This window comes from Castor canadensis, chromosome 13 (assembly GCF_047511655.1).
Source record: "Castor canadensis chromosome 13, mCasCan1.hap1v2, whole genome shotgun sequence".
In the NCBI taxonomy this organism is placed as follows: domain Eukaryota; kingdom Metazoa; phylum Chordata; class Mammalia; order Rodentia; family Castoridae; genus Castor; species Castor canadensis.
This window is the reverse complement of record NC_133398.1, coordinates 43,875,199-43,893,650: the sequence shown is the minus strand read 5'-3', so window position 1 is coordinate 43,893,650 and position 18,452 is coordinate 43,875,199. Positions and strand designations below refer to the sequence as shown.

At 34.0% G+C, this 18,452-nt stretch overlaps 1 protein-coding gene across 44 annotated transcripts in view; it reads right to left on the bottom strand.

Annotated features, from left to right (window-relative positions):
• Positions 1-18,452, bottom strand: part of Lingo2 (leucine rich repeat and Ig domain containing 2) — a 1,208,229-nt gene that overhangs the window by 506,013 nt on the left and 683,764 nt on the right. The gene's annotated exons all lie outside the window — the stretch shown is intronic.

The window sequence follows — 18,452 nt, the reverse complement described above, 5'->3', positions numbered from 1 at the left end:
CTGGAGACCTATCTTGAAAAAAACCATCACAAAAAAGGGATGGTGGAGTGGCTCAAGGTGTAGGCCCTGAGTTCAAACCCTAGTACCACAGAAAAAAAAATTATAAAAAGAAAGGGCTCCCCTTATTTGCTGGGTGGGTGCACTGCTTTTTGAAGACTCAGCTGAGCACATTAGTACTTCTATATTCCCTATTTCTCCTTCTTCTTCATTTTTGTTTTCTCCTTTTTTTATTCTCAGACTTTTTGACTCAAATAATAACTAACATTTTCTAATCTATTTAATTCCCATAATAAGGTCTGGTGAATTTTGAGTGTGTTAAGATAGGTATTGTGCTAAATGCTTTATAAGCATCGTGCTATTCAATCACCACTTCAACTGTATTAAGTGCAATTTTATTATTGTCATTTTATAGAGGAGCAAACTAAGACTTGAAGTCATCTGTTAGTACAAGAACAAAGTTCAACCTAATGTGATAACACTGGCTGGCTAGTTTCAGCCTGCTCACATACTCTGCTCTTTGTACATGAGGTGTCTTTTTACTATGTTGCCTCATTTGCAGCTTTACAGGACTGCCCCAGGAGTCTCCACTGTCTCCATGCCTTCCATCTCAGAGGCATGATACCACCTTTCTTCCAAGTGCCTAACACTTCAAAAGAAGGAGGAGAAATAATTAAAACTATGGGGGGAGTACTAAACAAGAAACTTCAGCCTGCAGAAGTCTCCCTTGATTTCAGAGCTTTGCTCCATTCTGACTGCTTTGCAGAGCACAGATAAGCAACTGCTTCAGATGTTGTGTGAGACCTACCTAGTGATACACCCATTGGAATAACTACCATCTTTCCCCTCCCATTCTAAGCTATCTCTGTGGAAGTGCCATGAAAATTATTTTTCTGACATGCATGACACAAACTCCACATACAAACATATGAGTTATCTGATGCTTTGAATTCCAAGAATGCCAAAAAATTTCTTTCACTGGGAAGTATTGATGATATTTTGACACACATATAATATGGATCATCTTGTATTCATTTCTCATCAGCATTTGTTCAAAATAACATATGACTTCTTCTACTTTAAATGTTGTTTTTTTCTTATTTGGAGACCCTTCAGAATCATGGAAGCAAGCAGCATTTTCTATATCCTATGAGAACAGTGTAATTCCCTGAAATGGCTGAAGTGTTAAGTAGCCACTTAAATCATAAGTGATCATGATCTATCACAGAGCTAATTCCAGAGGCAAAACAGTCAAGCAGTACATCATGAAAATTTGTAACGCTAGGGAGATAACTGAAAAATCTGACATGTCCCAATAGTTTAAAAAATGCTCATGAGCTCTGTGTATGACAGTTTTCTTGCATAAGCATGGTACCTCCTTTATCTTTCACAGGGCCAGTTATACATCTTACATAAAGTAAAATAAAAGAAAAGCTTTCAAAGAGGACTGAAATGCTAGTAAAGCACACAGTAAAGCCTTAAGACATATTAACAAAACTAAACTATATAACACACTCTTAAATCCTCAATATCTTCTGCAAATCACAAAGACAGTTTTTTCTTTCTTTTGTTTTATCATTTTTACATTTATTTATACATATATATATTGTTTTGGCCACCTCCTCCCTCCTCCCACCTCCTCCCTCCTCCCACCTCCTCCCCTTCCAAGCAGAACCTGTTCCACCCTCTTCTTCTCTGATTTTGTTGAAGAGAAAACATAGGAAACAATGAGAAAGACAGAGCGTTTTTGCTACTTTGAGATAAAGATAGCTATACAGAGAGATTCCTAGCATTGCTTCCATGCATTTGTGTATTGAAACCTGCTTTGGTTCATCTCTACCAGACCTCTTCACTACTTCCTAGTCCCCTTCCCATAGTGGCCTCTGCCAGTTTAAGATTAGTTTATTAGCTCCTCTACAGTGGGCACATCAACCACTTTCAAGCTTTAGGTTTCCTTCCCTTTCTCTATTCCTCCCGTGTGCGTTCTCCCCTTGGTGTGACCCATGTCCAATAATATTACTGCATTTGTTTTAGGTCTATAATCCGCGTATGAGGGAAAATGTGATTTTTGGCCACTGAGCCTGGCTAACTTTGCTTGAGATGATGTTTTCTAGTTCCAACCATTTACTTGCGAATGACAAAATTTCATTCTTTTTGTTGGCTGAGTAAAATTCCATTGTGTGTAAATACCATATTTTCTTAATCCATTTGTTGGTAGTGAGGCATCTTGGCTGTTGTGAATAGTGCTGCAATAAACATGGTTGTGCAGGTGCCTTTGTAATAACTTGAGTTGCATTCCTTTGGGTATATCCCTAGGAGTGGCATTGCTGGATCATATGGCAGATCTATGTTTAGATTTTTAAGAAGCCTCCCGATTGTTTTCCAAAGTGGTTGTACTAGCTTACATTCATACCAGTAACATATAAGGGTAGCTTTCCCCCTCACATCCTGCCAACATTTGTTGGTGGTGGTGTTCTTGATGATGCTAAAAGGAGTGAGGTGGAATCTTAGTGTGTTTTTGATTTGTATTTCCTTCATGGACAGGGATGGTGAACATTTTTCATGTGCTTTTTGGCCATTTGGACTTTTTCCTTTGTAAAAGTTGTTTAGTTCAGTTGCCCACTTCTTTATTAGTTCATTAATTTAGTTTTTTTAGCTCGGTGTATATTCTGGTTATCAGTCCTTTTTCTGATGTGTAGCTAGCAAATATTTTCTCCCACTCTGTGGGTGACCTCTTTAGTTTTGAGACAACTTCTTTTGCTGTGCAGAAGCTTTTTAATTTCATGTAGTCTCATTTGTCCATCATTTCTCTTAGTTGCTGGGCTGCTGAAGTTCTACTGAGGAAGCCTTGCCTATATCTATTGTCTTCAGGGTATTCCTTGCTCTTTCATGTACCAACTGCAAGATTTGGATTGGCAGAATCAACATAATATAAATGGCTATACTACCAAAAGCAATCTACACATTCAACTCAATTCCCATCAAAATCCCAATGACATTGATCACAGAGATTGAAAACTTTACCCTAAAGTTCATTTGGAAACACAAAAGACCATGAATAGCCAAGGCAATACTGAACAAAAAGAGCAATGCTGAAGGTATCACAATATCCAAGTTCAAACTATACTACAGAGCCATAGCAATAAAAACAGCATGGTACTGGCACAAAAACAGATAGAAAGACCAGTAGAACAGAATAGAGAACCTGGATATGAATCCACGCAGCTATGCCCACCTTATTTTTGACAAAGGCACTATAAAATATACGATGGAGAAAAGACAGCCTCTTCAACAAATATTGCTTGGAAAAGTGGTTATCTACCTGCAGAAAACTAAAACTAGATCCATGCTTGTCACCCTGTACTAGTATCAACTCTAAGTGATTAAGGACCTTAATATCAGACTGGAAACCATGCAGTTAGTACAAAGAAAGTTTTTGATGCACATTGTAGTTCCAGGAATATAAAACTACCTCTCATCAAGGGAGGTATATTGTGTATTGTACATTGTATATTGATTTCATATTAATGGTTTCCTTTTCTCTTGTGTTACCACTACATTCTTTTCCATTCATAGACAGAGTTACTGGGAGGCAGAAATTTTGATTAATGACAAGACTCAGCCAAAGCATTCTCACTGAAAATTAGCAATCCTGGCAGGGCACCACAGAGTGAATCTCAATGAGAATGCTTTACAAGGCAAATTACAAAAGAGACTATAATTATCAATTTCCTTCAAAGCTGTTCATGTTTATAGTTTGTAAGGAGAAGACTGGAAAATTGACTTGATGTAAATTTATGAATTGGTAGGACTAGATTTTTTTGGGGTGAGACTGGGCTTTGAAATTGGAATTTTGTGATTATAAAGAAACTGTTCTACTGCTTGAGCCACACCTCCACTCCATTATGCTGTGGTTATTTTTAGAAGATGGAGTGTTGTGAACTATTAGCCTGAGCTGCCCTTGAATCATGATCCTCCTGATCTCAGTTTCCTAACTAGCTAGGATTATAGGTGTGAGCCACAAGTGCCTGGCAGAAAGACTAATTTTAAGACATGAAAAAGAAATTATTTCTAGTCTGAGATTACACCATTTATCACATGTAATATGTCTTAGGACCTCATATACAATTTATCACAATTTTCTGAAGACTTTTAAAAATTTTGTTTTACTTCTTTATAATGAAAGATTGTATTGGATTGACTGGATTATTCAGTACTTGAAGGTTCTAAGCTCTACATTTTTATCCCTTCCAGGTCTAACATAGTGACATCGATTCAAAGCTCAAAAACCACTTGCTGATGATGACATTTTTTATGATTTACATTTTAACCTTCTTTTGCCCACAATAATTTTCAACTCTGTTCATCTAAACAAACTTTTATCTTATTCATCATGGTAAATGCTCCATATTTTAGTTATAGTAACCAAATCAATATTAATATATCCAGGTCTGTTTTCATAGCTACAAATATTGCCAAGAATTGAAGACTTTTGGGAACTAAAAGTTGGTCTTCATTTTACTGATTGTTAGAATCCGAAGTTCGCTCTCTGGAATGCATTTACTATTACGGGAGGTTCTTGTTACTTGCTGCCCAACCCCCCCCAGGCACTGGTCTGAAGACTACTACTAGGCTTACCTAACTTTTTAAGGATGAGCTCTCACATACTACTTCTGAAGCTTCCTTATCAACTGTATGAAGGTCTGTCATGGCTGCAGTTATGAAACTTATTTGCTCACTTTGATCTCTTCCCTCAAACTAAATATTCTAAAAATCATAGAAGAGAAAAAATCCACTTGAGTCATTAAGCATACATACTTATTCTTGGGGCATTGGAAAGACAGTGGAAATTATTAAAGAGACTGGAAACTAAATATGAATTTTACGATTCTGCATTAGTGAATTTCAGTGCAACAGCATGATTTATTTAATAATCATCCATAAAATCTTGTCTCAACTGAATGTACATTTATTCCAACATTTTCAATGGTACCCTAAAAATTATTATACATTCATTTGAAAAAATAATAGAAGCTTGAGTTATGAAAATAATGATATAAATACAGTAAGTCCTTGGTATCTGTGGGTATGTGGTTCTAAGAAGACATGCACATGAGATGTGATATCTGTTCTCAAATCTCAAGAGTTCTTTTACTATATTAGTTAGATCTTTGGAAGTCAAAGGTGCAAAATAAATGGCCTATGAATACATTAAAGATTGCAGTATTTGTAAAACTAGCTGAGAACTATTAGAAAAAGATATATTTTATCTAATTTAGACAGATTTCCCAGTAATTAAAACTCAGCCTTGCAGTGTAGACTAGTTTTGAAGACCAGATCAGAGACTGTTTATTAAAAATAAAGGTTACTACTAGGGTCACATGGAAGAATATAACACAGTAGGAAGCAGAAAGCAAAAGGAAGAGCTTCACAGTAATGTAAAAGTAGGGACACTAAAAATCTCCACTGCATGTGGTTAGAAAAATATTCTGTCAATGGAAAGACATTACGTGAATGCCGATAGTGAACTACCTGAAGCAGAATTCAAGAAAGCCATCTATTTAAAAATAGTTATAAAAGTAATTGAAATATTTAGGAAAAAATTTAGCCAAAGAGGTAAATGATATCCACAATGAAAATGGTAAAAAATTGATGAAAAAAATTGAGCAAGATACAAAGAAAATGGAAAGATATTCCACAATCATAGATTAGAAGAATCAATAAAATATTCCTATTAGTCAGACTGATTTACAGATTCAATGTAGTCCTATGAAACTAGCAATGACAAATTTTCCAGAATCAGAAAAAATTCTAAATTTTGTTTGGAACTGCAAAAAAACCTATATAGCCAAAGTAATGTTGAGTAAAAAGAATAAAGTAGAAAGCATTATACTACCTGGTTACAAAATATACTACAACGCTGTAATAATTTTTTAAAAGTTTCATAGTACTTTCATAAAAACAAACTGCCTAATGGAAAAGAATAAAGAGCTTGGAAATAAACCCATGCATTACATCTACAGCTAACTGATTTTTGATACTGGTGCTAAGAACATGCATTAGAGAAAAGAAAATGTTTTCAATGAACATTTCTAGGAAAATTGTGAATCCACATGTAGAAGAATGAAATGAGACCTCTATCTCTCAGAAGTTACAAAAATCAGCTCAAGCTGGACTAAATATTTAAATATAAGAACTGAAACAATGAAACTACTAGAAGAAAACATAGGGGAAATGCTTCAGTACAGTGGAAGTGGCAAGGACTCTTTGAACAAGAACCCAAAGCCATGGGAAACCAAAACAAACACAGACAAATTGAATTAGACCAAACTAAAAAGTTTCTACACTGCAGTGGAAACAACAACTAGAGTGAAAAGACAACCTACAGAGTGAGAGAAAATACCTGAAAGTCATCATCTGATGGAAAGTAAGGGAATCCAAAAACTCAAGAGGAAAACTCCACCATATCAACTCAAAAGTACACAGTAGACTTAAATAGACACTACCCAAAAGAAAACATACAAACAGCCAACAGGTATATGAAAAAAATGGTCAACATCATTAATCATAGAGAAATGCAAATCAAAACCACAGTGAAGTATCACCTCATTCCAGTAAAAAGGCTATTCATAAATAAGGCTACATTCAGAAAAATAAAGATAAGCATTGACAAGGATATGGAGAAAGGGGAACCTTTGAATACTGCTGGTGAAAATGTAACTTAGTATAGCCATATGGAAAACACTATGGAGGACCCTTTAAAAGTTGAAAATAGGATTTCTATATGATCCACCAATTCCCCACTTGTTATATAAGCCAAAGGAAATGAAATCAATATGTCAAAGAGACATCTGCACTCTCATGTTTATTGCAGTTCTATTTGTAATAGGAAAGAATTGGACATAACAGAAGTGTCCATCAATGGATGAATGGATAAAAGATGTGTTACATATACACAATGGGATAATATTCATCTATGAAAAGAATGAAAACCTTTCATTTGAGATGATATGGATAGAACTGGAGGTCATTATGTTAAATGAAGTAAGTACAGAAAAACAAGTAGTATACGGTCTCACTTGTATGTGGAATCTAAAGTAGTTGGTCAAATATAATAGAATGGTGGTTACCAGAGGCCAGGGAGAGTAAGTGGAAGGGATGGGAAAAGGTTGAAAAATGGTTACTAAGTTAGACTTAGAGAGGAGTAAGGATTTCTTGTGTACTGTTACACGGTAAATTAATTATAGATAGCAATTATATACTATGTATCTCAAAAGCTAGACAAAAGAATTGAAATGGTTGAAGGAGCAGTTCCTGATTGTATGAATTCAAGGTTCTTAGCAAGGCAAAGTATTTACTTTGAATTTAATGCTATTATAGCAACTGTGACAGTTTTACTTATTCATCATATTATATTTTGCCACCTACTTTGTGAATTAGATGTCAGCATTCCATTTACAGATGAGGAAACAAAAGCTTGAAAATATATTTAAAAATTGGTCTTATTTGGAGACAGAATTTGAAGTAAAATCTTTCTGCTTCTAAAAGCACTATCATTTTCCTCCAAAGTTACCCCTGAATGTTAATACTAATCTTTACAGTTATCTTTGCTGATATTAGTCCTGACCTATACTATCTTCCTATTTCACAGAATCAGAGAATCCAAATGGACTTCCCAGAGAACCTGACCCTAGCCAATGGTGCATAAAAAAAAATCAGATGCCATCCACTGTTACTGTCAGCAATCATTGTACAATCTCCAAGATGTTATTCTTCTTTCAGTAAAAAAAAGTACAGAATTATGGAAAATAATATGTTTTGAATAATGTTTTTGCAATAAATAAAATAAAATACAATGCACTTATATTCATCTTGTAATCAATAGAAGGGGGGAGTCACATGCTGAACTAACATTTATCATGATCTAACTAGAAAAAAATCTCTTACCAACATTTTCAATAGCAACTCAATTTAGATTGAGGATATTTGGTACAGGAATTAAGATCACAAAATAAGGGTGAAAACTGTCTCTTCAGCCATTATTTTAGAGAGCTCTAAAAACTCACATCAACGGTATATAAAGAGATTTTTAAATTTTGTGCTATAATTGATTTGAAGCATGAAAGTTTATCACAATTCTTGCTAAAAGTCATAGAATATCAGTGCTGAAAATATATTTGAGTATCCTCTATTCTAATTACCTCATCCCAACATTTTTTAGACCAGAAAGTATAGACTCAGTAAAATAATCTGGATTCATTTTTGGTTTGTAAGATGTGGAAATGAGTAGTAATCTAGTCTGGTGTATTTTTCTAAGGTACTATAGATTCTGAACTAAAGATTGAAAAACTCCCTAGCCTAGGTTTCCTAAGCCATCTCAGAAATGTCTAAATTAGAAGTACTTCTTGACTGCTTTGAAGGAAGTTTATGTTTGAAGTTGGTGAGAATCCCATACTATTGGCTACTCTGCACAGAAAAACCTAGGTCTAGAAATCACCAGGTGGTCATATATTCTGGTCAACCACAGACTCTTTTATCCTGATGCAATTATTAATAGTGTCATTTTCCCTATCAAAATTTTCTTGGTGTGGACAATACATTTCATGGTCACACAAATTTTAGGGTAAGCAAATATTATCTCTGTATGTCAGTACCTATAATTCCTTGCTGACATATATAATATTTCTATTAAAGGAAAATATCATATATAGTATAGTTTAACAATTACTTTCAATTTAGTGTGAAGTAATTTATCAAAGTCCTTTTAATATTATACCTAAGATAAAATTGCTTTATTGAGGGAGTGGGAGGGCAGAGTAAGAGGATACTGTTATAAAACCAAAATGAGAAAAGGAAAACAAATAATAAGTGAAAATAAGGAAAATATTCACCTATATTCCAATTGTGCTGATGATACTGTGGAGCATAGGTATGCTAGTTCTGTACATTTCTAGTGAGAAAAGGATCAGATTATAAAAATCACGTAGAAGGCTCAATTCTGTATGTTTGGAAAGAATGTCCCATAAAGGAAACTTTACCTAAAGGAAACTTTTGCCATAAAGGAAAAATCATGGAACTGTACTTGAAGTTACACAACTAAATACATGTGCATATGTGTGTACTCAGGCATGTGTAGATGTCACAGGAGACACTCATACAAGATGGTTTCAGGGAAGGAAGTCCTTGTGAGCCATTAAAGAATGTTATAATTCAATAAGCAGGTGGCTCACACCTGTAATCCTAACTGCTTTGGGAGGCTGAGATTGGGAGATCTCAGGGCACTTTGAGGCAAGCATGAATTCATAGTTCATGAAATTCCATCTCCAAAAAATACTATTACAAAATGGATTGGAGGTATGGCTCAAACAGGAGAGCACCAGCTTTGTGAGCATGAAGCTGAATTTAAACCACGGTACCACCCAAACCAAAACAGTTGGGGGAATATATACTGATTTAAGGAAAATAAGGTAAGCTTGTGGTAATTATTTTAACTGAGAGCATATGGCAAGAATTTTTTTTAACTGTATTAATAAAGTTGAAGGTCTTTGTATCCACTCTTTCCTGTTATAATTATTTTTATTGAAGTTAGAGGAAAGGGGCCTGTTTTCATCTTAATCTACTTTGCATTATGCCTCCATAAGGGGAGAATCTATTAGTTATATAATATTAAGATGTTGCTGGGGTTTTTGCAGATTCATCAAGACAAACCATTTTCCTAACACGTACAGCTGGAAAGAAAGTTTCACTCTGTTCAGGAAAATGTACTTATACCTCACAATTCTAATAGTCTACATTAAAAACCATTATTTTATAACACAATGTTTCAATATCATCCTTGCACTTATATAAGCAAAATAATTCATTATGCTTACAGAATCTAAGCAGCAAAGTGATTGACATAAACTCTAGTCCAAGGTTATCACATAGCTACCTTGCTACCTTTTGAATTTCTAGCAAGAGATTGGTAATAATATAATCAGAAGGGCTCTTCCATGTTCAGTTTTCTTGAAGAATAAATGTGAATTAACACAAAATATAGCCAAGTTTTATGCTATATTTGCTTAGCTATATGAACATTCAAATATTACTTTAATAAATTCCACAGATAGATGCTTTGATTAGTTTTACATGTCTGTCCTCTTCAGTCATTTTTGTTTTTGAAGGATACGTTAAATATACAGTTGCCTCTATGTAAATCTAATTACAAGTGTTCTTGTAATGTATATGGGACAATCTACAAATGACATCTGGGGTATCATCTTAGTGGAATAAATGTGCCTAAATGAATGGATCATATTTCCACATTTCTGATTATGGCGCATCAATGAATTATCCCATTTATGAACTAATAGTTTAAATGGGGTATTGAGAGAGGGTGGAAGTGTAGGGAGGTGGAACCTATTTGGAGGAAGTGAGCCACTGGGGGTGTGCACATGAGTGGTATACATTTCCCTCATTTCTGTCTTTCTCTCTTCTTCCTGCCCATCATGAAGAGAACAATTTGTTCTACCATGTGCTGCCTGCCATGGTGTTTTGCCTAACCACAGGCCCAGAAACAAAGGAGTCAAGTGAACATAGACTAAAACTTCTGAAAACATGAACCAAAATAAACCTTTAAGTTGATTATCTTGGCATTTAGTCAAAAAACTGGAAAGCTAATTTCTCTTCTTAATACTTTTCACTTTGTTGCTAAATAGTCTCTTACAAATATTTGGTTAAGGTCACCACCAGCTTTTTATTTCATGTTGGGAGGCTTGGCTTTGGAAAATTAGGTACTAACTCACTACTGTAAAGTTTTCAAGATGGTATTTATTTTCTAAATTTGTTACTTGAATTCCAAGGTTTTTTTCTTATTATTAAATCTAATAAGGGCATAAAAGATGATCCAACCACCACTACATCACATGCAAATTGTTTAGCTAAAGAAATAGTGCTACAAATTGATTAAAATGATGAAAATTATTGCTAATACAGAATTAATTCCAAACTATCTCTTCTGATAAGATACAGAAGCAACGTAGTTGGATTTGACCTGCCAATAAAAAGCTTTGAGTTAGCTTAGTCAACTCTTAAGCTCATCTCATTGTCTCTCACATTATACATGAGTAGCAAAAAATATAGTAGGAACAGGTTGATATAATACATTTGCTTATTCTTCTGTCCCTATCACAAAAGGCTCATAAGATATTTTCAGTCATGGATGTCTCCTGTCAAAGCTGAAATCACAAAATAACATAAAAAATATGCATACTATATTCTATTTAAAATAAATTGGAATAAAGCCTTTCAAAAAATCATCAAAAGGGTGGAACACTAGTAAACACAAAGTCCCTTTTCTTATCCCAATAGAAAAATAAACCAAAGCCCAAAAATAAAAGGACTACAGACTAATTACAGAAATATGATCTCTGATAATCAAAGCTGTACAGCAAACAAACCAAAGCCCAATCAAGGAAAAGCCACATTCACAATGGTAGGAAGTTTTACAGAGTTTTATTTGCCTTTTCTATACTCTCTACCCTGTGCAGTGTGTCAGTCAGGAAGGACTTGCCCATCCCCAGTTCCATTTGGCCAGAAAAACCACAGTAGAACATATTTGTTCTACTGCATATCTGTTTGTGCGTTGCCAGAAATTGTTTTCTGTTTTATCTGACTAACAGCTAGGTCAGGGAACAGTGACAGTATCAATATTAGGCTAGATGTCACTTAATTTGTGGCCGGCATCTGAACACCGTGTGTGTAGAGGGTCCTGCAAATTCACAAAGGCTAGCTGGCAAGAGATTATTGGCAGAAGAATATAAGAGAATATTGAAGGCACCAAGAGAAAGTTTAAGTGAGATCTGGGGTACTAAGACTTGAAAAAAGCCATGAGTAACACTGGCCTGATGGTGGGTAAGGAAGAAACACCAGATCCTTGTTTTCCAACAGACATATTAAATAAGCAGATACAGAGTGACTATATATGTTTGTTGGCACTGTGCTGACTTTTAAAGATCTATAATGCATATTGGGAGTGGTATAATGCATATTACCAGGCAGAATATATATCCAGAAGTATTCTGAATGGACATTAAGCCACATGCAAGATGGATCAGTAACAGTAATCTCCTGCATAGGGAGATGCTACAAAAGCTGGGAAAGATGGCTTTTAAAAAAAAATAACCCATTGTCAACAAAAAAAATCACAAGCCAGTCAATAAGATAGTGAAACATGGCTCATTAAAAAGAACAAAATATATCTCCAGAAACTGTTCTTGAAGAAATACATATCAAACTTACTATATAGGATTGTAGGATAACGATCTTAAATATGCTCAAGGAGCATAAGAACAGCATGAACAAGATATTAAAAGAAATCAGTAAAATGTATGTAACAGAATAGGAATATTGACACAGAAATAGAAATTATTTTTAAAGCTAAACATAAATTATGAGTTAAAGTACAATATTTAAATTGGCAATTCACTAGAAATATTCAACAACAGCCTTAAACATGTAGAAAAAGACTCAGTGAACCTGAATACAAGCCATTTGAAATGATCTCATCTGAGAAGCAAACATAGAAAAGAATGAAGTGACAAAACATAGCCTAAGGGATTTATGCAATACCACATGGCCCACCAATATACACATTGCAGGAGGGATCTAGTGCTCAAGGGCAAGAAAAGGGCAGAAATATATTGGCTGAAAATTTACAAAATTCAAGGAGACACATGAATATACAAATTCAAGAATCTCAACCAAGTTCAAGTAAGATAAACAAAGAGAACTATACTGAACTATATTATAATCAAATAGTTGAAACAAAAACAAGCAAATCTTGAAAGCATCCAGAAGAAAAAAAACTCATTATATACAAAGGATTCTCAATGAGATTATCAGTAGATTTCTTACCAGAAAATTTTCAGTCCCAAAGGCAATAGGATGATGTACTTAACGTATTAAATGCAAAAACAAAAACAAAAGTAAAACTTTCCACTCAGAATCCTGTTTGGCATAACTCTCCAAAAATGGGGTAACACTAAAATGTTCCCAAAGAAAACTAAGAGAGTTTATTAACACTAGATCAACCCTACAAGAAATACTAAAGGGAGTCGTTCAATTTGAGGAAAAAATGTTCTAGACGTAACTTATAAGAACATTTAACGATCTCCACCAAAGGTAAATACCTGGACAGATACAAATAATGGTATTATTATAATATTGGTTTATATTTCACTTGTTATTTTCCATAGGATTTAAAATAAAAATGCATAATGATAATAGTTTTTTTTATTATTATATATCTATATGAATACACAGTACATAATGGTGCAGTGTTTACATCAATAACATAAAGGAGATAGCTCTGTAAAGGAGTAGAATTTTTATATGCAATTGAAGTTAAACTGTTATGCAGAAACATTCTGAAGATGGATATTGTGATAGATGCACAATAGTGAGAATATGTTTTAATCCTCCAGAATTATACACTTAAAAATAGTTGAAGTGATAAATGTTATGTGGTATACATTTTACTACAATACAATAAAAAACAACTGCATTTGTATTTAGCTAATTCCTGATATTATGACTTCATAAAAAGCATGCTATATGACAACATAGTACCAAATTATGCACACCCAAATTGTCTCAACAATGTATCAGTTAAGCTTTCACACTCTTTCAAAACAAATGATACTGGAAACAAATGAACTATCATATAACCTACCAGAGAAAATGCCTGGGAAAGCGTTGGAGTTGCATAGTTGCTGCGTGGGCAAGAGTCCTAGGTTCTCTGTCAAAACCATACTACCCTCCTAGGTCATTTTCATGGCTGCTACCTATTTGCCATCCATAGTTTCAAATGGCTGGACAAATAATTATTTTTCCAACACAGAAATGGAGTGTGCAATCACTCATCTGCAACAAACTCTAATCATCACCACTCAGCTGTGATTCCACAGTCATAACACTGGTTGGTACCCAATGAAACAAGATAAATATTGATAGACTGAAATGCCTTAATTAGCTAATGGAAAAGTAAAAGTTGAACAAAGCAACTTGAGTTTTAAATTAAATGAGATTTCTAGACTTGCACATATTAAAAGATAGGATTTTCAGTATAATTTCTTATTTTTATATGTAAAGGAAAAATTTAAGTCCCTTTAGATTGAGTGTACATTCGACACGTGAATAAAGCTATTACATCTTCTTAATGCTTCCTCTAAATTTCTATGCATGTTTTAATTAGGAGATGGTAGAGAATTTTCTCAGTCATCATAAAAATTCCAATTAAAATAACAATGATATAGCACAACATATCCACCAGAACAGCTGAAACAAAAAAATCTTTGAAATTACTAAGTGGTAGTAAAGATATAAAGGTAGTCAATGAAAATGTGAATTGGTAAAACCATTTGGGAAAGTAGTTTTGCCTACTAGAAACAAGATTATAAACCACATAAAAGTAATTGGGCAACCAATCAAAATTTTCTCATATACATCCAAAAGACACATATAAGATGCACAAACCATTTATGATGAAACACATGGAAAATTAATCTACTGCTAAACATAGAGCTCTCACATACATAATATCAAGCACAAAAGGACACACACACAAAACAAGTACAAACTCCTATTATTTCATTTCTATAAAACTCAAAACAGACTAAATAATCCACATATTAGAACTCAGGAAAGAAGTCACCTCATAAAGAATTGAGATTTATGACTTGAAAGAGTAAAGAGTCACTTCAGTGGTGGTGGTTATGACCCATTTCCTAATCTGAGTAGTAGTATACAAATTTATGGACAGTGAAAATTCCCTGAGTTGTTCATTTATAATTTGTATACTGTTTTTAGGCATATCTCAACATTTTAACTATCTCAATATTTAAATCATGGCAATGTTTAATCATGGCAGATGATTATTTTATGTGTTAGAAAACAGAAGAGACAAAAACTAGAAAAAGTTAAAATAACTTATTATTTCAAAGAGTACATTAGTCCTTTGATATGTGTAAGTTCACACATGGACAATGGGTCAGTATTAATAATTTTCTTAGGTTAACACAAATTATCAAAATTGGTTAACAGAAACCAGAAAAATCTGAACAGACCACTAACTATAGAAGCATAGAAACTGAATCTATTACATTCAAAATAATCTTTTGTCTAGATTTATCTTTAGGTTGTCCTAACTTTTAAACAGTAGATGATTCCTAAAAAGAAACTTCAGATCACAGCAAATAACTTCAGAATGGCAAAAATTTCCATTTATTTCTTGAGCAAGATTTTTCTCTGGTGAATTTTTTTAAAGTTATTACTTCTTTTTTTATTTATTCTGTTCAGTTTTTATCAGTTACCTCTGTATTTGATTTTTGTTCTCAATATTGTGCATGTTCTCTCATCATTCTCCTCATTTGTCTTTGCTCCATGCAGTTCTGAAGATGCTCATTGTCATTTCAGATTTTTTTTCCCCACAAATCTGATTCTGTTCTTTGTTGTGTCCAAGGGCAGATTTAATTCTTCTCTGATATTTTTCTTTTCTTTAATTCTTTGTAGTTCAATTTATTCAATCTCTAGGCTTTAATTTCTGAATCATTCACTGCATACCTAGGGGTGGCAAACAATTTTTTTAACTGTTTTTCTGGTTTCTGTATTAATTTGTTGCTCTACATAGGCTTTGCATTTGAGACTTTGATTTCCTAAGTTAAGTAGTCATTATCTAGGTCCACATCAGTTTTCCTGGTCTTGTTGCTATTATTTGTTAACTGATCTGAGACTGTGGTAAAAGTCTATTAAAATGTAGTCTTTTCTGATAGACAATGGAGAAGACTAGCCATCAGCCCTTTGTTTTAATGATGACTTGGTTTTTAGCAGAAAGAGTAAATTGTTGCTAACACCCTCAGGCTCAAATTCCAAAGACTAAGTGAGAAGACCTATTCAAATGCCCATTAAAATAAAGTACCTTTGCTAGCATGTTGGCAGACTATGTTCTTTCCCCACTGTGTGGTCCTCTCCCCCTTGATGTGACAGAGTATTACACTACTACTACTACTACCACCACGATTTCTATTGCTCTAGTTACAGATTCAATGCCTTTGGGACTATATCGCTCTTTGCTTGGAACAATGTATTACTCTAAATCCCTCCTTCCTTTTACAGTGGGAGCTGGAGAAATAATCCCTACATATATACTGGTATAAAGTCATTGAAAAGAGGTACCTAGATATGACTGCTTAACTACCTAGTACAAATCTTGAATGGCTGAGTTTGGGGCAGAAAATAGCAAGAGCACAGTCTCTGTACATTTTATAAAGCCTTAGGTTTCCTCTACTTTAGAGGATGAATTTCAATTTAACAATGTAGAGTCTGCCCAGAAGGTAATAACAGATTGATGGAGCCAGGTGTGGTGGCTCAAACCTGAAGCCGTATTCAGGAGGCAAAGATCAGGAGCATCACCACACAAAGGCAACCCAAGCAAAAAGTTCACATGACCCCAATTCAACCAATGGCTGGGCACAGTATTGAGTTCCTGTCATTCCCAGCTCTGAGAGAAAATACAAATAGGAGGATCATAGTTCACACTGGGCCCCCAGACAAGACATTATCTCAAAAATTATCAAAACAAAAAGGGCTGGGTTTTAGCTCAAGTGACAGAGTGCCTGTGTAGTAAGCACAAGACTGTCTGTTCAACATCTATACCAAAAAAAAGAGAGTGACTGAAAAAAAAAAATCTCTGTTTCAAATGTTGTCATAATATATTACCATCTTTCTCTATGCACATATGGCTGTCTATCTATTTAATTTTTTTTGAGGTGCTGATGATCCAACCCAGGACCTCACCAGTTCTATCACTAATCCACACCTCTAGTCTCCTTAGAACCATTTTAAGATCTATCAAGTAGAACTTTAAAACAAAACACAACTTATTTCTGACATCATAAACTGTGACAAAAAAACACTATCAGCATTGTTGTGGAGAAAAACTCAATCTTTCTCTAATATTTACTCACAATCAAATGCTATTCCTGAACTCTGTGCAATAATGCTTTGACACAGATGGTAAAATAGCTATTAATAAAATAGTGCATGTAAATATTAGGATCCATTTCACTAGAACAGAGAAAGCCACAAAACTGTCTTACAAAGTAAATTCTCACTGTTTACTCAATGTGCATTTTTCTTTTCACCAAAACTGCTTCCATTTTCTTTGGTAATTGAAATAAACAAGTAACATTTATTTTCAAATCTTTTCAATGTAGTGGGGAGATGTAGTTCGATTTCATTACATAGCAGACCAAAATCCAGTTTTATTTCTGAAAATGATATACAGGTCTTTATACTGCTTGGGAACTGATGAGGTCCAGCCTTTGGATATAACCTAGCATTTTCAAAGAATAAATACAATGAAAAGTAAAAAGAAATTAAAAAAAGAAAAACCTTGGGAAAGTGTTTCAAAAGGATGTATCAGTTTTTGAGAAGTCTTAAAGTCTTATAAATAAATTTAGAAGCAATCATTCCTGTAGACTTTCAACTTGTTTTTCCCCCCACTTTTTCCTGTCAGTTGTTTCATATAACTCTTTTAAATTGTTTTGTCATTGTCACTTTTCTTACATCTGTTTGATTTTAACAATTTGGAATTCACTCTTCTTCTCCTTTGACCATAAAACAGTACTGTTGCTGCATGTTGAGGAAGTCTAGAGTCATAGGGAAACACCTGAGCTAGAAGCTGGAAGCCATAGGTAGAACTGAATGTTAGATTTGCCTGATAATCAGCTTTATAAGTGCTAAGTGGATTGCTGTCTGGTGCACATGCTAATGTCAGTGTGCTGAAAGTAACTGGTCTGCATCATGAGGAATATGGAATTTGAAAGAAAGCATTAGAAACTTTTATAGAAATGTGTATAATTATTTTGTGTTTGCAGAATAATGATAAATAAAAATAAACATGCTTTTTAATCATTTTACTTCTCTAGCAATTACTTTTTTGGTAATTTTACAAAAACCTCAGTCCGCAATGGCTAAAAAATAGTCACCTTTAACGCAGAAAGTAGAAGCACTGAGCTCTAAGACATCCAGTAAGCCAGTTAACTCTCAAAACCTCAATTTCTCCATATATAAAAGTAGGAATAATGATGGCCACTCTGTCTTCTTGACACTGTCTGGATACTAAAGAAATTTACGTATTCAAAAACTATTTGTAAGTTATGAGACCTCATATAAATGCTCAATTATTACATTCTAAGTAATAATCATTTGGGAAGTAGCATGGTATCTTGGTTAAAAGAAGCTTGGCATACATGAAATAATAAATATTTGTTGAAAACAAAATAGAAACTCTGCCATCAGGAAAAAAAATGTACTCAAAAAGCTGTCCCAGGAAATAATGAATAAATTTAAAGGCAAGTCACATAATCGGTTAACAGTGTAGTTTCTACAGCATTTAATAAGTGGGTAATTATACA